The sequence below is a fragment of the Ostrinia furnacalis genome, unplaced genomic scaffold (genome assembly GCF_004193835.3).
Source record: "Ostrinia furnacalis isolate ACB-3 unplaced genomic scaffold, ASM419383v2 OfSCF0932, whole genome shotgun sequence".
Taxonomy (NCBI): Eukaryota; Metazoa; Arthropoda; class Insecta; order Lepidoptera; family Crambidae; genus Ostrinia; species Ostrinia furnacalis.
The window spans coordinates 1,129,630-1,154,005 of NW_021131171.1; the positions used below are offsets into that span (position 1 = coordinate 1,129,630).

General features: G+C 37.2%; 1 protein-coding gene across 2 annotated transcripts in view; it reads right to left on the minus strand.

Annotated features, from left to right (window-relative positions):
- Positions 1-24,376, minus strand: part of LOC114350651 (uncharacterized) — a 51,750-nt gene extending 27,374 nt beyond the window's left edge. The window contains exon 1 of one of the 2 annotated variants that reach the window (XM_028301519.1): positions 24,229-24,376. The gene's annotated coding sequence lies outside the window, so the exon portion shown is untranslated. Of the gene's footprint in view, positions 1-16,666; positions 16,820-24,228 lie in introns of those variants that run through there. The other variant, XM_028301520.1, reaches the window with a different exon arrangement.

A 24,376-nucleotide genomic window follows, 5' to 3' on the forward strand; every position in this document is an offset into this window, starting at 1 on the left:
AAAGATGGACGTGTACCTGACTACGGGAGGCGTGAAAAGTATTAATTTATTTAAATTACTTCTTTTGTGGATTTCAATGAATTTTGTGCGTATTAATTTAAATTATATCCTTAAAAAATATAATTTGCTTTAATTTTATAAAAATTTAGATGAAGCCGAGTACCAGGTACTCCTAAAGTTCTACAGCACGAGCGTGCATGTCGGGACGATGTTTGAATTTTTGGTAATGTAAGTAATGGAAACCTTTCGAATCTTTTAAAGGCCTGAACATCAGATTTACTCTAGAATAAACTCAAGAATATCTCCGAGACACATAACCACCAAATAGTACAAATCCGCTGTAGAAAATACAGCCACCAGTGAAAATATCGAGAGGATACCAGGATTCTAGTACCAATAGATAAACCAAACGATCCCTTTTATGAAAATATCTAACCCCATGTGTTATTGAATAATAGCCTCGACATCTGGGATTAAAAAAAAATAAGTTATTATTAAAAACGAAGGCTCATATTCAAGTTTAAGATGCTACAACCCCCAAAATTCAGGTTTTGACAGAGTTCTAGGTTAGGGCCATGAGCTATTTTTGATTTTTTTTGCAGAAATTAGTATCTAATTACGATATCATGTCTTTATGAAGAATAATAAAGCTCGTTATATTTAAAATGTCTTTTTTAATTAGTTTAAATTGTAATTGTAATGAAATAGCTATTCATAGGTTCATGACGGATTGATACGATCGTGCGGGGGGGTTTAGGGGGGTTAAAGTCACCCCCTGATTTTTTTCGCTATTTTTCTCTATTTACTAAGATCCTAAAGACCCCAGAAACTAACGCGATTTTTTAGAAATCGTCAAATTTTTCTCTCGTGCTGAAAGGGTTATGCACTCAACGTTCGAATAATCTTTAGTACTATACCGGCTCCGCCCCCTTGTCACATCTCCCTTTAGTTTCTGTGATCTGTGGTTACTAACATTTGCCCACGAAATTCAGTTTGTCTCAGATGACCGACTTAATTGGTGTGATTTGGCTAATTGATGACGTTGACAGTATTAAAATATGACTTACTGGATTACTGTTACTGGATAAGCCAGTCTATACAATTCGTACAATAGAAGAACGTGAGTTATCTTGTTTTCCTCTCAATGGAATCTCTTGGCTTGCATCTCATCATCTCACACATACAATGCTGTATTGTAGTTATAGGCGACAGAGTTAGGTAAGATGTAGATTCCCTAACACCAACCAAAACGAGCAGGAAATTTTGTCCCCAAAGGAATTGGATCCGGGAGCTATGGGTCTGAGATCTATAATATCTGATGACTTCTGGCAAGTTCCGAGGTCACGGGTTCCTTCGTTGCAGCAGTGTGCCCTATTTACGACGGCACACCCTCTGAAATAGCCTCCTCTTTGGTTCCACTCGATCCAAAAGGGTACAGAATTCACGGTAAAAGAAGTGGTCACATCTCTGTAAGCCACCTAAATGACTCGTGACCTCTGGCAAGGTCCGAGGAAGTCCGCTCGTTGCATGCCCCAGTTATAGACCCTCTGTCCGGCGCGCGCGCAGCCATCGGACGTGGAAGCGGTGATTCCTCTCCCGGTATGCGGATGGGAATGTACAGGCAGCGTCAGATGTAGTTGTAAGAAGAAGGATGTAAAAAGATGTGTTGCGAACTTTTTATTATTGAAATAAGGTTGTGCTGTCAACTTTCGGCGACTATTATGGGTGTCCTGAACCACTTTCTAATTGATCTGTTAGGCATCTGCTTAAACAAGATTTTTCCACTAAATAAATCAGGCTTGGTTTAAGGTAAATTTTTGAGAAGAATCTCAGAATATTTATCGTGAAATTGTGATCGGTAAAAATCTGCAGTTTAAGGTATATCCGTTTGCAGATATACTACTATTAGCACTATCTGTGATATTTATATGTTATAATATGACATCTGTAATAGCTGATAAGAAAAAACTAAGATGAAAAAGATAGCTTGCACGACACTCGTGTAAATTAGTAACTCCTTCCTCTTTCTATCTGGAGAGTTTTACACGATAAAGCAAATCAAAATTAATTGTTCTAACACTTATAATTACAGTGTTAGATTATTTCCGTAATGTAACAAGCAATAGGGACACAATGGATTGTATGGGCTTGAAACTTGAAAAACCGTTCCTACAAAAAACGGGGGGACCGTTTTTTGTAGGAACGGTTTTTTGAGGATAGAGGTAGTATACGTGTTTATATTAACGTTCATCACACGAACATCCCCTAAACAGTGTCCCGCAAAAAATCCTGATCCTTTTGAAATTAAAATTGAAATTTAAAATTCACGTGTGTTCATCCTGCATTACTGGATCCCGCAAAACTGGATTGCGCCGTGGAAAAGAGCCCCAAGAGTCTTAGGCTAAAACTCAAATCCACGAATACGCCATGTGATTTGTTATAAATCTAAACCTTATCTTACAACTAGGAGTTCTGTTTCCTCCAGAGATACTTAACTTCATAACTCGTGCAAATACAAAAGTAGCAGATCCACATATTCCTTGATGCAAGGCGGTAGACACCTTATTCCATTGAGATAAGGTTGCTTTTACCCTGTGATCGTTCTCGGAAGTGCGCTCGGCGGTGCGCGGGCGCAACGCGAGCTGTGACGGGCTGATGACAGCGAGAACGTACGGGGTAATGACATTGTGCGAATGCTGACATTATACTGGTAGCTTTAGATGCGAATACCGTGGTATTTTATAAGGCTTGTCTTATAAAAGAACTATGAATGATCAAAATATTGAAATTCAACCAATCGCGCCTCCAGTTTTGAGATTCAAATCGCGGTGGAAATGTATTTACGAACTGGGACTGAAAACGAATCACGACCATGGTGGATCGCTGTTCGATTTCTAACCACATCTACCGAAGTCGTGCTAACCTAAAAATATATATTTCAAGCCTGCTTTTGAACCTATGAGTCGAATTTAAGGTTTGTTTTACAGAATGAAACTCATTTTGATTCAATTTTAATGGTGGAAGGTACTTAGCCATTTAACAGACTAGTCAACGTCTTTAGAGAATTGAAGACAAAAGACAAACACTCCCAATCTAGTTTCAGATCGATTCAATCTCATTATAATTTCTGTCAAAATGCCTCAATCTCTGCTGTACCCACTCATTAAAAAATCTACTCATTGACGTCTTCACACTTCACGAATCATGTCACGGATCCAGTTAGTGATACTAATTTAAACTATAAGCAAAGGTGCTTGAATAAACAATATAATGCCAACAATGCGCCTAATGTTGTAATTCATTCAGATTGGGTTTATGTGGCCAATTGCATAGACAATAGTCCATTACGGCGGCCATTGTTCGGGGTTTAGGGTTCCTTTGGAAAATGATGAAACTGTTTTGACCGATAAATAATTAATATTTCCTCGGGATAAAGATGTGATACTGTGTTGAGCAGATATACTCGTTCATAGCTCGCTGATAGCCGTTGGGCTTGGGATAGAAAAGTTCTTAAGCGGCCGGAGGACGTAGTGTGGGCAGCCCTCCCACTAGGTGGACCGACGATCTGGTGAAGGTCGCGGGAAGTTACCTGGATGCAGGCAGCGTAGAACTGGTCGTTGTGGAAATCCTTAGGGGAGGCTTTAGTTCAGCAGTGGACATCATTTGGCTGAAACGAACGAACGAATTGTGTTGAAAGAGTTTTTTTCAGAGGTATCATGTTTAGGTAGACATCGGCCGTTTGGTGTAGTGGTTCGAAAGTATTTAAGTATGTTTATATCCGTTGTCTAGTACCCATAGTACAAGCTTTGCTTAGTTTGGGACTAGAAGCGCAGTGTAAAATGTCCAAGGATATTTATTTATTTATTTACATGTTTTAAATTCCTTGTGGTTATGGTGTATGAAAGGAGCTACCCACTCTTTCATTGCGTATTGAATCATAAGAATTACTTGACAAATTCAGTAGTTACTAAACATACAATGACGATTTTATGGGATAGGTTTTTGAAATTCAAGGAATGTTTAAAGTTACCTACTTATAAAAATTACATTTACTCGTATATTGCCGCTAGCTAAAATTACAGGTTGCAAGGCGTTGAAATATAGTAATATCTGCCCTACGAAAAACACCTAACTCTCTAATAGATACGGCGGTTAAAAAATGTGTAGGAACTCTGACTGTCAGATCCAATCAGTATTAAAATTAACCAATTGGACACAGAGTAAAAAGGCTCAGAGGGCCCATCCTGAAGTACAATTGACAACACACCAGACACATTTTTGTTGCAAAACAAGTTCATAAAGCATTTAGCTTGATATACCGTCCGGGAATATAAACCCCATTACTTATTACTGAATTAACTTGAGTTATAAAGTTTAACATAATGGATTCAGAATTTGGTAAGAAGTGACAAAGCATTATTACACCCGTATTTACAAACGATGATTGCTTGAGTGAAGTAGCAAATCGAACGCACAGCGTTGAATAGAGCTCTGTGATTGGTTCGTGTGTCACCCTGTGCGTCCACGCGCACTGTGAGACCTCATAGTAATGTTTGTTAATACGGGCGTTAGTTTATTAGCCATGACTTGGCTGGTATGGCTCATCTTTACTCTCGAAATGTAAAACTATAAGTTAGTTAATTGAATCGAAACTTAAGACTTTTTACCCGCAAAGGAAAAGTTCTTGGCTTGCATCTCTCCTGACCTGACGTTGTTAACATAAATCCTGTTATGAGTCTGAAATTTGAAAATGCAAGAAGAAAGTCTACACATTTAACTAGTTTCTGTATAAAGGGGTTATTACCTACTGCTTAAAATTACACTGTGTCATCTTCTCGTTCCCACGAGGATGGGTGTGCACTCATGGTTTCCGGCTCTTATTGCAAGGGGTAGTAGACCGAGATCTATGGGAAACCACTAGCCTATTTTTATACTACTGGAATAGGGCTGTTTTTCTTAAGTCTACAAAAACAATACTTAAAGTGATTTATTTTTATGAAGCGAATGAATAAAGTCTTACGCAGTAAATAATTACGTAAAAAAATTTGTGATATCCTTTTAAAGTGTTTACTAGGGCCATATGAGAGCTCTATATCTGGTAGAGACTTCTTTAAAGCCATGGTTAACTTACTAGACACATAATATATACGTATGAGTATTAATAATATGTTAAAACACTACGTTATCTGTACTTGTTGCAATACCTTTGCCTAGTTTTGGGATTAAATAATAAAGTACTAGGTGTTAAGTACTAGAGTTGCTAAGTGAATAGTAGTGACTGAGTTTCTTGTGCTGCTTCTTTTCAGCACTGGCCCATTTATTGTCCTGAAGCAGACAGGCTGCTTTTTAAAGGCCTACTTTTTTATGCTAGACAAGGCAGGTATTTGATCGCAATCGCACCTGGTGTTATTTGCAGTTGTTTTTAGTTTATATAGTAATGATAGTTAGAACAAATTCAGGATTTTCATGAAAATTTAAAATATCGAGTACGTATTAAAAACCTCATCAAAAATCGAATTATGAAACTATGTAGCACTTAGATATAATGACGTAATACTGCACTGCTCGCGCAATCACATAGCGGAAATTGCATACGAGTACACTCAATGTGAGCATCTCCAGAACAATGGATTCATAATCGACCACTATACCAGAGTAAATACAAATGAGTAGGTCATCTTCATAGAAACGCCCGAGCGCGGTTTGTATGTGAGCGCGCCAACACGTATGCGGCGCGCACGCACACACTGACAAAATTCGGCGTACCTCACCGCTAATCACCGCTAAATAAATAAACCTAGTCAGTGGACTAACTTAAGTACTAGACTTGGGCTGAGTTGCACCATCTCACTTTAACTTTGACAAACGTCAAAACTCCATGCGAAAACCACCGGTTATCGTTAAAGTTACGGTCAAATTTAGGTGGTGCAACTCAGCCTTTTATAGTTAGTAGCAGAATCAACGAAAGATGGAGTTAACGAGTTGCCTAAGGTTAGAAAAATTGCCTGAACTAATTTAAAATCAGGTAGTGTAAGTTCAAACTTCAAATAGTAATTGAACTCGCTTCTGGAAGCAAACAAATCGGTCTTGTTTTACTGGGACAAATTAATTCCACAAAAACGTAATGAAAACATTTTAGCGTTATGTTAACGGGAAAACCTGTAGCTAATTTGATAAACGTTTTATAATTAACGGCAATTAATACAGAACTCATAAAATTTAATTAAATTATAACCCAGATCATAAAATGTTTGTTGGTATTCTAAATATTAAATCTAAAATACAAGATTTATCTTTTTAGCGCAGTGGCTGACAACTTTTTTATTAAATACACCCGAGGCCGCAGTTCGATATTTGTACATTATAAACTAAACATTTACCTATTGGGTTATGTATGTATGTTTCTTAATCTTTCAGGCAAAGGCTGAACGGAATTTGATGACCCGATTGGCGACTTTATAGCGATATTAATTGGCCAATCAAGTAAGTCGATTTTTCTGGGAAGAATTCATATGGCAAAACCGTGTATAGGTATGGTATAAGCGGGAATATGGATCTGAAACGTGGTCGCTTACTATGGGCCTCATAAGAAGGCTCAAGGTCACCCAAAGGGCGATGGAGCGGGCTATGCTCGGAGTTTCCTTGCATCAAATCAGAAATGAGGAGATCCGCAGGAGAACCAAAGTAAACGACATAGCTCGCAGAATTGCTAAAATCAAAAAAGCCTCTGTAGAGAAATACAAAACACAACTCTTAATAAAGCCATATGGTTCAAGCATCACACGAATTAATGCTAACCATAAGTTAACTATGGCGGTATAGACAAAGTCCCCGGATACCGCCGCCGCAACTACGCTGCGCGTGCGCATACCGACACACAAGGAGTTCTGTGTCGATAGTAAAGGTGAGCACACAATACTGAATTTCTTTAGAATTTCTTGGTGTTACTAGTAAAGTTTGCCATAAAAGATATCCTTAAAATAATGATAATGACAGGCCGCTACCAATCGATCAACATGGAAAGCATTGGGGGAGGCCTATGTTCAGCAGTGGACGTCCTATGGCTGAAATGATGATGATGATGATGATGAAGATAATGAAAGTCTTTATCTTAATGCATAATGTAATCTGTTGTAGGTATTTACCAATAAAAATAATTAAGTAAAATCTGTACCCCAAAATAAATGACACTATGTACAAATCTCTTGTATTTTACGATAATGTGATAAAATAATAATGTACGTATAAGGCCTTGTGGAACGATGACGTAATTGTTTGTTTCGTGTGAGATGTGAAAAATAATCAGAATAAGAGAAAAACAGCAAAACAATGATAGATTCATTAAAATCAAAATCAAAAATATTGATTCAGTTTAGACCATAAGTGGCACTTATGAACGTCAAAATTTAAATATAAAAAAAAAGAAAACGTAGCCCTTATGGGGCACTTTACATGTCTCCTTATCTTTTGGGCTATTATGGCTTTGGCATTATTCACTAACATAAATAAAATAACTGATACTTATCACCATAAAATTTTAATAATGTCAGTACTTTTTAGTAACAGTGAGCGTTGGACTGCTACGAACCAAATTATCTTCGTAATAAACAGCTACGGCGTAGCGCGCGAACTTTATTTGGATATGCCGTAGTCAGCTGATTTTTGCAGTTAGTGCGAAATGAATCAGCTAACATAAAAAGTTTTTGTGAAAATTTAATGAAGATTCAGCTGACTGTTAATTTTCTAGAGTAATTTTTAGATTAGTATTTAAGATCTTGGCTCTTTTTGATCTTTTCAAAACAAATTTTTACTGTGCTTACATTATAGAGATGATTTTTAGATAAGTTTTAAAGATCTCTACATAGTATAAAACAAAGTCTAAATGCTAAGATCATTTAAACTACGCTATGGATTTTAATTCGAAAAGGTTTTGTGTGAAAAAATTTAAATATAACAACACCCGAGAAAAAGGAGTTTGGTTCAGCAATCGGAGCTCTATGATGTTTATAAAAATGGAATGTGTGACTGTTTACATTACCGTAATAACCGAGGCCCTTGGTATCAAGCTTTTGTTCTTAATACTGAGTTGTTAATTGAATAGACTGCTGTGAGAAGCAACAACCAGCAACAACGATGTCTTTGTTAAAAGTCCGGATGGGATATGGGATAGGGTTTGTGAAGAACATTTGGTGGACTTCTTAAATACGTGCTTTTAGTAGTGAAAAAAAGTAAAAAAGACTATTGACTAATAAATAAATAAATATCCTTGGACGTTTTACACTGCGCCGCTAGCCCCAAACTAAGCATAGGTTGTGCTATGGGTACTAGACAACGGATATAAACATACTTAAATACTTTTTTTTGTAAATACATACATATTAATACATAGAAAACACCCAGATTAAAATTCAACATTTCAATTTCTGCCCGGCAGGGAATCGAACCCGGGACCTCTCGGCGTTCCGTTTCTTAACCACTACACCAAACGGCCGACCTAATATGATGTTACTATGACCTTACTTTAACCGTAATTATAACAATAAACGGTGTTTTTGTATGTAATTTCACAGCCTTTTGACGTTTGTAAATGGTGAGTGCTGGTGTAAGATGGTGCAACCCTGCCCACGAAGTCTTTATTTGAGGTTAAAATAAAATTTTAAAGGAATAAACCAGTGAGCACTCAGCTTATCCTGTAAGATGCGCACGCGTCGTGATAGGCAATTTGCGTTGACGATCGGGTATCGTCGTCTCCTTACGCCATTACGCTCATGCGCGGTCAATCTATATCTCATTTCGAATCGTCGGAACACATTATGCCTTGTAACTATAGCTTGGACAGGATGTTTTGCTGTACACTTCAAATTGGCCCTGAATTATGTCTCAATAAGGGACAAATATGCGAATATAAGCCCGTTGTTTAGCCAGAGTATTTTAGAGGTAAATAGCCCAAGGATTCGATTTCGGCTGTTTAAGAGTTCACCCACCCAAGGTGGTGGGCAGACCTCCTACTAGGTGGACCGACGATCTGGTGAAGGTCGCGGGAAGAACCTGGATGCGAGCAGCGCAGGACCTTTCATTATGGAAAGCCTTGGGTTGTCCAGCTGTGGACGTCATTTGGCTGAAACGAACGAAAGAAGAGTTCGCCGGCTTGATCCCCGACAATCGTTAGAATATTACCTTATTAACTTAACTTATTAACAAATAAAATAATTTGCCAATTTGTAATCCACCACTGATACTTTAAAAGACTATTCATAGCGTTTTATACTTGACAGCTAAAGTTCCAATATCCCATAGGAATATTTTTGCCATCCCGCACTCCCAGGCGACATCAAAATTAACTTTAACCTTATCGTAACATAAGAATTTAACTACTTTGTACGAGTATACCACTTATTCACTCTTTTAAATAAGCTACATAAAATCAAGTACTGACTGCTGACATATATTTCAAGAGGCTATTGAATGATATGTCCTTTGTTTAAACTATATTTCATCACCTTGTAAGGTTATCGTTGGAACGAGGTCGCAGAATAAACAAACAATATCATAGCCTGCCTGGATGTTTAGAATTCTAGACTTATCAATATAATATCTATTTGCTAAGAGAGTACTCATTCATTTTATGTTCCATCTCCTACATCTAACAATCGACATCGACAGAGCAAATATGTATTATATTGATAAGTCCTTTTGCCTAGCGATTAAACTATTGGTGGTGGGCTCTCGAAACTGATGATTAGGCTGAAGGTGGAAATAAGCTTCACTCAGAATCCTCGACCAGAGAAGAACTTTTGTCTGCCGAAACAAAATAATAGTGTTAAAACATTGTTGTTATAGCGAAAGAATTAGGTAATATGGTGGTAGCTAACCAGATGAATTTAGAGCAAGCTCTACCACCAATCAAACCGAGCAGAAAATGTTGACCCCCCTGGGAATCAAGTCCGAGACCACTGGGTCTAACAGAGAATGTATTTACTGAGGAGTAATATGGCATAGCAACTGGTAAAAATAATGAGATAACTAAAATGTCAAATATTAGTTACGTCACTTATTAATTAAACTAATTACCCCATAATAGGTTCATAATTCAAACAAACCACAACCGGGATAAGATATAAATATCGCAATTACATAAAAACATACAATAGTTTATCTAGAGAGGGACAATGAGTGCACTAATTATAATTAAATAGATAAAATCGTCTGGAAGGCGACGCGTGCGCACAATGACTTCGTGACGTCATTAAGTTATGATAACTCTGCACTAGTATTGTATTTTAGTGCAGTATAATATTTTTATGCCATAGTCGTACGTATTTAAGTAGGTAAGTACTTTTGTAGATAGTATTTCGTAAAGTAACTTACTTTTTAAAGTAACCCATGTTTATTGTAGTGCAAAGTAATAATTTTGCCAAAATTAGGTTCTCTTGAATAGTATTATCTAGACTAAGGCTGAGTTGCACCACCTAACTTTGACCGTAACTATAACGATAACCGGCGTATTTTGCATGGAGTTTGATAGATTTTTGACGTTTGTCAAAGTTAAAATAAGATAGTGCAACCCAGTCTTAGAGTAACTTTGAGTAATTATTTCGTAACTCATTATTAAAGTGTATGTAATAAAGGTTTGGAAAGAGACAAAAAAGTCTTGATACTTGGAACAATTAGCTTAAAATTAGCTACTGCTTCAGTTAAATTATAATGCAATGGAATAAACTTGCAAACAACGAAAGTGAGTCTTTAACGACATCTTTTTAAGGTCTGCTGTGTGTTTTTAGGTATTTAAAATATTCAAAATTCAAATTCAAAATTTAATTTATTGGAAACACGAAAAATTTTACATGAGAAAGCGTGTACGATAATAGCCGCAATAGTTTGAGAAAACTGTGTGACTACTAACGCCCACTTCCGTAGAAATGTTCCGGGCGATATTATTAATTTCTTAAACAGAAGTTTATGGAAAACTATTGTTTAAGTAATTAATAATACCAAAACTAGAATACCATTGTGCGTAAGGGAACACCATATGTGCAAACTGCAACCAACCCTCACGCGCCACCCTCGTGGCTTCCAGAAATAAATCCCACCCTCGTCAGGCTAAATCAATACGAGTGTATGCGCACGCGCTGCGTAAGATCGATATTGTCTTTCGTTCACCCCTCACGCACATCTGTTAGCGGGTAAAATGTACTGTGGGTAAATTCAAATTATTTAATTATGAAAGTATAAAATTTATTGGTGAAAGTATAAAATATAAGATTTAAATCTGACTGTCTGTCTGTCTTGCTTTCACGCCTAAACCACTGAAGCGATTTTGATGAAATTTGGCATGGAAATAGTTTGAGTCCCGGGAAAGGACATAGGATAGTTTTTATTCCGGTTTTTGAAACAGGGAAACGCGCGATAAAGTTTTTCTGTGACAGACAAAATTCCACGCCGCGGGCGGAAAGCTAGTCTTCTATAAAATGAATTGCAAAATGTGTTGGTAAGCGCATAACTGGGCAAAGCCTGGGCCAATTTTACCAATTCTTTTTTTTAAATGTTCGTTGAAGTCCAAGGGTGTTTTTTTTAAATATGGTCAATACATAGGTATTAAGTAAATATTTTCTACAGTCTGCGGTGTGGAAGTCCAGAACTTATTCCCACCCTCGTCAGCGCTAAATCAATACCAGTATGACTGTGCGTACGCGCTGCGGAAGATCGATATTGTCTTTCGTTCACCCCTCACGCACATCTGTTAGCGGGTAAAATGTACTGTGGGTAAATTCAAATTATTTATAGGTGAAAGTATAAAATATAATATTTAAATCTGTCTGTCTGTCTGTCTTGCTTTCACGCCTAAACCACTGAAGCGATTTTGATGGCATGGAGATAGTTTGAGTCCCGGGAAAGGACTCGTTCGCCCCTCACGCACATCTGTTAGCGGGTTCGGTTCCTGCGTAGATCTGTGTTATTGCATAAATCTGTATATTTAGGGTGAAAGCTTGGTCAAAGCTTTTTTTATTCAGTACCTAGGCCCTTTCCAGAGCGCTTTTATGATTAGATATTAAAGAAGAGAGAATGTAGAGCAAGATTACGAGTTCAATGGACAGAGGACCATGGGAATACGTATTTAATTACATTAAAAATATCTTTACTTGTATTTTAAAGCTTGTATAATAGCCAACTGTAACTATAACAGCCAACGGTATAAACGTTATTAAATGGTTTTTGTAAATAACTTATCATCATCAACAGCCCTTTACAGTCCACTGCTGGACTATGAGCCTCCTCCACTATAGTGGAGGGTTTTGCCATAATCCCCACGCTTGGCAGGCGGGTTGGAGATCGCAGTTTATAAGATTGGTGTTTTTCAGAGAGCGCTGCTGCCCGTTCTCTGTTTGATGTGTAGTCCCTCAGTCGCCTCTTACGACACCCGCGGGAAGAGTAGGGGTCGGTGACAAATGTATTCTACTCTGCCGTCACCACACGGCTTACTAAATAGAAATATCTAAATCTCATTAATGTATATTTCATATTTCTACAATCCGCGATATAGCAGTCCCGAAATGATCCTTCGGGAACTCGCAAAATCAATACTACACGCGCACGCGCTATGCAAGATCGATATTGCACTTACTACACCCCTCCACGCACGTCTGTTAACGAATTCAAATCCGGCGCATTCCCGCTTTATTGCATTGTGCGAGCATTCATTTGTCGATAAATAGTTTTCGATAATAATTAAAATTTTCACATTAAGTTTTGGGACACCGATTTGACAAGTAAATTGGAAAATCAGAGAATAATTTTTTTTAGTTTCGTTACAGGATATTGTATGCTTTAATCAAGTTTATTAGATGATAAAAAAGTAAAGGCCATGCCACATAATATTTTGACAAAGGTGTAGAGTTTATCACGAAGTGGAGTTAGAAGCTACATGAGATTTGATAATTCTTTTACGGTGTGAACCATAATCGTCATAGAAAAATTTAACATGAAAAAATGATTCTGGCGGGATAATTATTTACAGCAACCACTAGCTTATTTATCCTACTCACTCTGTAGTAAACTACGTAAATACGAAGCTCAACAATGTTATCAAAGCAAATAATGATACTAGCTTCACAATCAACGCTTAGCTAACAAGCGCGCGCGCATCGGTCGATACTTATATTTCTAGGGCACTTTTGTTAACAAAATCCGCTCCTATTCCTACGCTACTTATGAACTTATTATTAAAAACTTCGGACATTTAGATTTCATTTTAGGGTTGGTTATTGGCAAGTAATCTCCCATTTAAAAACCGATAGCTTTATGTTGACGTTCACTTAGCTTACATGTTCTTGAAAATTACGGTAAACTTGTCGACTTATGAGTACTAGACAACGAATATTGTCTACCACAGATTTCTGTTCTGTGTTGTAGGTATGTATATGTAGATGATAGATATTATATAGGTACTAAACTACATCAAAGCGTTTTGTATCCAGCTCTAGAAAAACAATCTTGCAAGATTATGCATTCAGGACGGCTAGCTGTGGCTGTGGGTGATAATGGAATGTCGTCGGTTCTAGTGCATTTGCATCCTAGGTGAATGCGTCCAATCCAATCAAGGTGACTCGCTGACTAGGATGGATGGTTTACAATATTATATTATGTATCTGTTTTGTAAAGACTTGTAAGTTGTAGGTATACGACGAGTAAGTATGTGAGATGATCATGACAGTTTAACTTTCCCCCGGGACAAAGACTTTCACTGGTTGGGTTTTTAATGGCGGTCAAGCTGTAGAATCTGGCTACACAAGAGTTGCAGCGGTGGAAACGAGAGGTGGGAATAGTCCCGAGCTGATCAGATTAAAAATTGTGTCACAGAGTAGTGCACTGTCTTGATCACGTTAACAAAATGCGCATTGATGATGTAAACATTTTTATCGGTCATCGTCATCCGAACAATAGTGTCATACTTGCGTATTACTAAGTGAAACTTCAAAATAATAATAAAGCACATGCCTATCAAGACTTTTTGATTGTATGAATTTCAATATAAAGCAATCACTGGACAGAAATATTAACGAAATTGATCCAGTTTTGATCGATTTAAGTTTGCCAATTACAACTTGGAAAGTCCTATTTCTCCCTAAAATAAAATATATGCGTGTGGTCTGGAAGCGACTCTATTCTTAAGATGTCACTAAAGTACGTACAAGCCACGTTTTCGTTTGTTTTTGATGATGGAGCTTTTTATACAGCTCAATCGTACGTTGACCCTAAGGGCATGTTGGCCCTCTGATATTGTGTAAACTGGCTTAGAAACAGGTTTATAATACTGAGGTTGTCATAAAACAAATATTTTTGGAACGGTACAGCGAGCGAGCGGTACTTTAAAAGTTTAAGAGCTTTTTTTATCTCTCGCGTATTTAACAAACTTTTACATGCTAGTAGATTGTTGGCTATAAGTCCGTTATAATATAATTTTTGCCTGTCTAAGGTATGAATGAATTAGATTAGTATAACATTTAGAGGTAAATAAAAGCAATGACTGTTTAGGTTGTTGAGATGTAAGAAGAATAAAGTCTTTTTTATACACTCTACTTAATAGACGCCTTTGGTTGGAAAGTAGGAACAAATCAAATAGGTACAAAAACTGAATTGACTTTATGTTTTGTGCCACCTACCAAGCAAATCCAGAACCTCCTCCAGTTTACAATTTACAACAAAGACTGAGTTGCACCATTTAACTTTAACCGTAGTTATAACGATAAACGGTGTATTTTTTATGGAGTTTGATAGATTTTTGACGATTGTTAAAGTCAAAGTAAGATGGTGCAACTTAGCTTAAGTTGTCAACCCTGGTGACATTAGTCAATCTAATTTAAAAGTATGCAATAATTCATACAATAGGTCAAATGAACTTCGAAAAGGTGTACAACTGTAACCACATTTTAAGGAGCGACCACGCAATTATCGAAATTTATGGACGCGTACTTACTATTTGGTTACTAACTAGTTAAATTGGACTTTCTCTACGGCAGGTGCATATGAAATACGCAGGTGGGTTTGTAAATAATTTGTTGATAACGACACATCTTTACCTAAAAATGTGTCATGGTAATTATCATTACCTACTATTCATTGCAATGTCAGTTTTTTGTTTGTATATTTAAATAAATAAATAAACCCTTGGACATTTTACACTGCGCGCCGCTAGCCCCAAACTAAGCAAACCCAAAGCTTGCACTTACTATGGGTACTAGACAACGCATATAAACATACTTAAATTCTTTTTTTTTTTTGTAAATACATGCATACCTATAATACATAGAAGCCACCCAGACCGTCACAGAAATTAAAATTCATCATTTCAATTTCTGCCCGGCCGGGAATCGAACCCGGGACCTCTCGGCATAGTAGTCCGTTCTGAACCACTACACCAAACGGCCGACAATTTATTTATTATCTACTGTTTATAGGCTGTGACAGCGCCAGTCTTTATGATTATTACGTAATAATAAGGCAATGGTAATGAGGGCTATCGTTTTTATACTTAACAGATGGCATCCCTGGCGATTGACAGGACCTTACTCTACAGTGGCGCCATCTTGATGAGTGCAAATGCGATAGTCCTCCTACCACTTTCGCGCTCACCAGTTGGTGCCACTGTCTTCGCTACTAGCAAGTGACAGGACCTTACTCTACAGTGGCGCTAACTGGTGAGCACTAAAACGATAGCCCTCATTGAACGATCGCACTCTAGATTCTAACACCCGTATTCACAAACGATGCTTGCATAAGTGAAGCAGCAAATCGAACGCACAGCGTTGAATAGAGTTCTGTGATTACTTCGTGTGTGACCCTGTGCGTCCACGCGCACTGTGAGACCTCATAGTAATGTTTGTGAATACGGGCGTAAAAGACAGCTATTTGTAATTTTTAACCCTGGGTTGCACCATCTTATTTGAACTTTAGGCCTGAGTTGCACCACCTAACTTTGACCGTAACTTTAACGATAACCGGTGTATTTTGTATGGAGTTTGACAGATTTTTAAGGTTTGTCAAAGTTAAATTAAGATGGTGCAACCCAGCCTAAGTCTGTCAAACTGCATACAAAAGTACCGGTTATGGTTAAAGTTAAGGTGATGCAACTCAGCCTAAGTTAGGAATGTACCGTAACTAGGGACCATAAATATTCCGTATGGAATGGGCACAAAATCGATTTAAATAGATTGGAATCCGAGAAATCGTGAAAGGCAATCGATTGACCTTCCCGTAATGCACCTGCTCACCATGCTTTGAAGTCATGCGCTATGGGTCTACTATGGTGTCATTGACCCATTAAAAGGAATCAGACAAATGTACCGATTCTGGACCCTAAGCACGAAAAATTCTCGTAATCGTATAAACGTAAAGCTGTAATTGTCAAGATAATTTAAAAACTGAAATAGTATTTAATGCATACTTCAGCTTCAAAATCTGCTAAATAATCTGCTTAATTTTTAACTAAAGTACATTGGTTTTACACAAATTAAATATAGCCAGTATTTTTATTTATAAACGCTACAGGTAGTATATTAATTGCATTCGACTAATGCATTGAAATTGATCGACATAATATTAATAGCAAACTCATAAGTCGTCAAGGTAAATTGCCTACTATGGTAACTATATACAAACACTTGCTTACCTTTCTCAGTAAACTCGTACAAATGTCATAAAATCACTAAATGCTCTAATAAACACTGAACACCAACAACAAAATTTAAATAATCACGCGTTGAAATAAATGTAAAACTTCAGAAAATGCATTAGTGCAATGTAAACAACGCACTATGACTGATTGTAGCAACAACTGATTGTCAAGTTTACGTTAACCTGACAAATTGTATGGTCGCTGTCAGATTTAAAATGGTGCTAGTGGATTATGGAAACGTGAAGTTTGATATCACGGTTGTTGTCTTTCGGATTTAGTCGGGTATGACTCGCGCATGCGCGCTGCATTACGGTCAATACTGCAAGGAAAATTGTTTTCATTTTCTATGAAGTGCGAGCGTTGAAAGTGCATCATTTCGCTTAGCAACAGTCTTTGGTGCAGGCGATAGCTGTCAGACTAATTTTTGTAGTAAATATCCCATTTGTACATAACAGATGCCACAGTTTTTTACATAGATTGATATAATATGCTATCGTATCCCTAGTGCCTAGTAATGCACTACCTTTTATAACCCAATTAAGTCGTATTTTTACTATGAGTAAAGCCTATCTGTATGTTGTATCTATTCTAATGGGTGTTTTAAAAGTAAAGTGAAATAAAAATATTATTTATATGTCAAAATTATCGCAAAAAAATACGCGCCAAAATTAATCTATTATCAAAGCTTATCTTATTATTGTGAATTTGCGAAATAGAAAGTCTATAAATCAGATAAAGTCAAGATTATCTGATTGTTGCAAATTCATTCTTTAACTCTTTCAATTTAAATAAACGATAAATTTTAATATTAGTACATTATACACTTACGGATAAATAGCTCTAAATACACAAACACTAGCGACCCGCCCCTGCTACGCACAGGTACAATGTATAAGGCCTCAGCCTCGAACTTAGCGGGCAGCGGGGCGGGAGCGGCGGCGGCGCGGGAGCGGGGCGGGCAACGCAGACCCGTTCTCGAAACAAGCGGGCAGCTCGCGCGGCGGCGCTTTAGCGGCGAAGTGTTGTGTTCGGGGTTGTGTTGTCGAGATATTTGTTTTTATTCGCAAACGAAATGTCTGAACAACGGCGACAATTTTATTTCGATTCAAATTTATTCCTAACCCTCGATTTATTGTGGGCAAAAGAAGGAGTGCGCTCCCCGCTCGATGCCCGCTCCCTCGCCGCTGCCCGCTCGTTGCCCGCTGCCGCCCCGCTGCCGCGCCGCTGTTTTCGAGAACCGGTCCATTTGATTTTACGCATAAGATCCTGCCGCTCCCGCGCCGCCGCCGCCGCCGCCCCGCTGCCCGCTAAGTTCGAGGCTGAGGCCTTATACTTAAAAAGCTTCCTCTTGAATCACTCTATCTATTAAAAAAACCGCATCAAAATCCGTTGCGTAGTTTTTTTTACTACTAGGTTAAGAGTTATAGAGTCACTTTACTGTCTCGGTTTCGAAGCTTGAGTATGTCAGGTACCTTCTTACTTACTTGATGTAAGAAGAATGCTTAATTTTTTGGGTATAGTATTTGTATACTTAACAATCTCGTTTATTAGAATGTTCAGACTGTATGTAGAGACCATAGCACTTTAGAACATTTTAGGCAAAGTTGCACTTATGAAAACATAGTCATTTTAAATCCTAAAAATGGTCTCTCTGAAAAAAATAAGTTATAATTCGGATACCTATATGAAAACGGTTTTTGGAACAAAAATTGCGCTTTTTTTTAATAACAACTTTTTAAAGTAAAATTGCCCAAAAGTGATTTACGATGTTTATCCTTGCAATGACGTTCGATTCTCATTTAGAACATTACATAGTGTACTGAAACTTTTAAAACTAACTTTAATCCCCATGAATTAACTGCGATCTAGTCATTTACATAAGATGTAGAGACCCTGCTAAAATGATCAAGTTGAGTTTCTATCGACCCCGCGATTCAAGTAAATAGGCAACTACATAGCTGTATATTAGATATGTTTATTATTGTCATATCATCTCGTTATTGATCCAAATTCAGAGCAATCTTATCAATTTGTCACACATACGTACTTGACACCCATCGCATCTTATTGATTGTATTTCGTACGCGTGGAAGCAATCAGTCGTCCAGTGAACGAAAACCTCAAATTTTATGGGAATACGTATGATAGAGGGGTCAAATTATACCACAATATATATGATTACTAATTAAAAAATGAATTTAAGATAGTGTTATTATCAAACGATATAGGCACAAAATCATCAAGTTATTTTTTTTGACACTATTGCTATTTTTTTGATTTTGGACACTATTGTTCTCATTATGTGGACGTCCTATGGCTGAGACATGTCATTATGTGACATTTTCACAATTTTTCGCAATGTAGAGTTACAATAAATTATAGACAGATAAATATTAGGTAAATATGAAGAAGAAATTATTCAGTAAAAAATACTTATCCAAATTTTTATGAAGATAAACTACTTAATATTCTATGACATTAACATCTTATTTCCCCTATCACCCTTTCAACAAAAGTGAAGTGTTAAAAAACAACGCGTAAAAACGAAAGCGTTAGTCCAAATGTTCGATAACCAAGCAAAACATAAACTTTAATTAAAATTAATGAAAAATGTTTAGTACCTACTCATGAATATAGCACAAATTGATTGATTTTACTTTACAACAATTACAACTATCTGGAAAACTTACAGCTTTACATATTAAAAGCTTTTAAAAAAGCAGCTTTAAAAAATGTTGTGATTAGAAAAACGTGACGTGCATTGCGCTGCGTTTACTTACGTAGAACTAAGATTCTGCTAGGAGTTTAATTTGCTTAAAAACCTTTAAATTTAGGTGTAGCGATATGGAGTCACACATTAACACATAAATAAGTTGTTCCATTAAGAAAACAAAGCTTAAAGGAACCCTGACTGCGAGTGAGACACAAAGGAATTTGTAAAATCACTTAAAACCCACTTACTTGATGATTAGTTGACTGTTCCAACGGTTATCTGAGAATGATTGGTTTCCTTTTTGGAATGTTAAAAGGGACAAAACACTTTACGTTTCTCGAACGTGTAAAAAACTGTTATTTTTTTGGCAATTGTAACTTTTTCAATCTTATGTAGCTCTTATTTTTATCCTGTATTCATGGAAAGTCTTTGGTTTCGACTGGGAAAGTCTTTATAATTCCCATTGAAATAGGATTTAGGCATGAATTAACTTGATTTAATAGGATCATATCAGGTCTCTTGCTTCGATAAGCACTTTAGGTCGATTGGTTTTGTTAGCCTTTCATCATGGGCAACAGGGCTTGGGTAGATGGTGATGGTGGGTGGACAGGTGCCTTAGGAAGAAAAATTGCCTATGTTGAGTTTTTTTGGCATTCAGGGAAATTGCTATTTTGTGTTTCATATTTCAAAGTTCTTTATGAACTCTACAAACCAATGGAAATTATTTTCACCGTCTGGTTTTTTCCATCTGCAGACAAAATGATTGAGCCATTGTCCGGAGTGGTAAGTGAAGCACACGGTGCATGTCATCATTATATCGCTCAGTGTCCGTCTGAGGCATCATTTTCGGGAATAGTGATGTAACTATCGAGTTTTTGGAAATGATTGTTGTTTACAAGACAGTTTAATTGTCTTGAAAATGTGTCGATGAATTAGTTTCTTGCGTTTCTCTAGGACGCTAACCCACATCCTATACTTAGTATTGAAATTCGAAATCAAGACATACGTTTTTTACAAACGATATAGGTACAGGGTGTTAGGTAAATGGGCATATGAGCCGACACTAGCCCATGTTAACATGGTTATATAAATGGTATGGTGAAGTCAGAAAATTGATATCTTCATTTTAATTATTTTATTTTTCATACAAATCGGATTTTATAAAATTAATTTTGTATGTAAATTAAAAAAATTAAAATGATGATATCAAATTTCTGACTTCACCATACCATTTATATGCCCATGTTAACATGGGCTAGTGTCGGCTCATATACCCATATACCTAACACCCTGTATATATTTTTTAAAACACTGTCTATTAAAAGTGTGGTAATATTAGCTCATCATCATCACAGGTCATTTTGCCACTGCACTTGCCATTTCTTTAATTTACCAGAGGCAAATGGAAGATTTGGCCTACTAATATTGTAAATTAGTAGATTTTTAAACAATTTAAATTACCCTATTGTTTTTAGACGAAGAAGAACGAGGCGAATAAGATCGGCAAGACATCGGCATCGGCATGTTGTGGACGCCCTCTGCCCCATCTAGGGGACATCTATTCTATACTTAATAATAAATCTGTAGACAGGTCAATTCTGTACATGAAATATTTTCAAAATAACTATCAGGGGGTGATTAGTGATCGATACTGATGCCAAAAATGCAATCAGTAAAATTTTTGTCTGTCTGTCTGTATGTTCCTTATAGAAACAAAAACTACTCGACGGATCTTAACAAAACTTGGCACAATTATTCTTCATACTCCTGGGCAGGTTATAGTATACTTAGGAATTCCCACGGGAACGGGAATTAGCGGGAAAATCCTTTTGTATGAAAAATCTAAACCGCTTAAGTTAGACGTTTGAAATTTGGCATGCACCTTAGTAAACTTAAAGCTTAGTTACAACAGGATATTGCAAAATCCCCACGGGAACGGGAGTTAGCGGGAAAAACATTTGTATGAAAAAATCTAAACCGCGTAAGATAGATGAAGGGTGTAAAACGGGACCCACGCGTACGAAGTCGCGGGCGGCCGCTAGTAGGACCATAAGTAAGTAGTATTGTTTTTAGAAAGTAATTGTTCCTCATTGTAACAGACCAGGGGTCAACGCACTTTGAAAGCCAACTACCGAAAAAGAACATCGACAGGTGACATTTTAACATCACTATTTCGTTGCGCAAACGCATCTTCTAATGATCCCAGCTGAAATAGGTCGTTGACTCTTAAGTCATTGCCATATGTCATGTACGCCGAATCATTAGATGTGATAATTAAAATCGTATGTTACAAAACTATCTTGGACAATAAGTTAGTTGTCTAACGGAATAGGGGTGAATTCCTGTTGCTTCTTCATTTGGGCATCATCAGGACATGTATAGGTTCCTGTTGCTCCTTAATTTGAGCATCATCAAGTCATTAATCTCCATTGCAGGAGCACGACTCTATCTCTAATCTATCAGAAGAAAATAGAGGATTGGCCTGCAGTTTCCACTAACTACATCGGTTGGAGAGGCCTGTACGGCTAGCACGAAAAACTTTCGAGTTCGAATCGTTTGCGTATTCGAATCACCATCAAATGATTTAGTACAAAAACTACAACAGCGCCCGGGCGCCCTTGTGAACGTGTCGTAAAGTGAACTTAGTATGAGGAATAGTTGCATGAAACTTATTTTGAGAATCAAAATTGTCACGTTATCGTTTTAATTCGAAGGTCGAGTATCGAATTTTGTCGAATACGCAAACGATTCGAAGACGAAAGTTGTTCATGCTAGAGGTACTGATGTTTACGTACAGTCACCTTCCGTTCAGCTATAAATCAAACGGGTTGAAACTGTAGTCTAAGGAGGCCTCTACTATGAGAAAAGTCAATTATTATGGACGATTAAATAGCGTGAAACATTTGCATTACACGTAACTACGTGAATGTTATGAAAATTGTCTGTGGAAAGATACTCATCAATAACAATCGATTAGTAGAAACAAAATCCTGTACGGTCTCATCGACCCAGAGAGAGGACTGGTTGTTTCAATCATAACATAATCTGACTCTAATACTTATCTCCAGTTTAACAACGGTGCTTTTGTTGGGTTTACTCTTCCAACATTTAACAATTCGTGATGAGTTTCCCGCCAAAAGTAGATAACCAACTAAAAGAAAAATCCATACAGTAACTATGTAGCGTCTCCATGATAGCTAAAGAAAGAAAACCTTCAAAGTCTAAGATATCCATGACGTGACGGGGTTCAAGCCATCAAAATAGTTAATCATCAAAGGACCATAATGTGTGGAAACTAATTTCACCAAATAGGTACATTTAGTTCGATCCTTACTCCGGTCCAGACATTAAAATTCATTTAGTCTTACTCAGTTGGCCTTTAAACAACTAATTTACAATGAAATTAGTGTAACAGGTCGATGCGACTGACGTAATGGAATGCGATGCATTTCTCTGGCATTAGTAAACATCCTATTTGTGTGCATTTTCATTTAAAGGCTATTTTCCACGGAGAAATCCTGTTTTTTGCAGGAACTATTTTTTGCAGGGTTCCGTTGCAGTATACGTGTTTAAATATCTAACATTTACTTACACGAACTTCCAGTTTGCGGTGTCTCGCGAAAAACAGAACCGATCGGATTCGGAATTCGAATCCGTTCGCACTTCAAATACACACTTATGTGTTCACACTACGGTCCAGTTTTGTGGGATCCTGCATTCCTGGATTGTCATGAGAACCCTTAATAATCCTATTGACTACGACAGAAAACATGGTAAGAGATCTTACTTACGTAACTCGTGTAATTTAAAAATGCGTTTTATTGTTAGTACATGTAATTGGAAACTTACTTGTGAAGAAAATTAATAAAGATTTATTTATTTATAATTATAAAAGCCGATATCAGATTGTGTAAAAGCTTTTATTTACAAAAAAAAGTATTTAAGTATGTTTATATCCGTTGTCTAGTACCCATAGTCAGTGCCGTAACTAGCCTTTTATGCGCCCGGTGCGAGCTTTCAAATCTGCGCCCTTGAAAAATGCTTGGTCTGGTCATTTCTGCGCTCCTCCAGGGTCTGCGCCCTGTGCCTGGGCACCGCTGGCACCGCCCTAGTTACGGCACTGCCCATAGTACAAGCTTTGCTTAGTTTGGGGCTAGCGGCGCGGTGTAAAATGTCCAAGGATATTTATTTGTTCATTTAACTATCTCTAAGTCCATTGATTTGTATCAAGGTCAATAAAGTAATCAATCTCATTGGATTTCAGAAAGGCCTATGTGCCTACCTACCCTTATCAATGACGTGACTGACGTCATTCGCTCGCGTTTTCACAATACTTGCTGAAAAAACAGCTTTTCCAGCAACGACCTTGGGTTGATAAAGAGAACGAACATGTTCCAACTTGAAATTACAGCACCGCCATCTTTGATTTTACATCCAGGTTGCAAGACACACGGCCCTGAACTATTTATATTTGAAAAAGTTAAAATCTAAACCGAATATGGGGCAAGTCTATTAATTATAAATAAATTAGGCTAAAGAATAAACAAAGATGGGATAGAACACCAAAATTGGGTTAGAAAAAATGATGTAATCATTGACTCCTGTGCACGTGTTTTTTTTATGTAAAACTCTAACAAAGAAAAGCACTTAAACAAAGCGTTAATATTGTCTTTCGTCGATTTGTTTACATTAAAAAGGTTCTAATAATTAAAACAAAAATTCACTGTGTCACTGGCACGTTGATTCCTTCTTCTGCGCCGCGAAAAAATTTGGCGGGAAAGTTTTCTTTTGTCTACACTCTACGTACACTAAAAAGGTTTTAATAATAATAAAAAAAACTCACTGGTTACTGGCACGTCGATTTTTTCTTTTGCGCCGCAAACCAATTTGGCGGGAAACTTGACAGTTTTATTTTTCCGCGAAATGTCATTTATCACGCTTGCACGCTGGAAGGTACAGGACCAAACTGATGCGCGCGCGCGAATGCACAG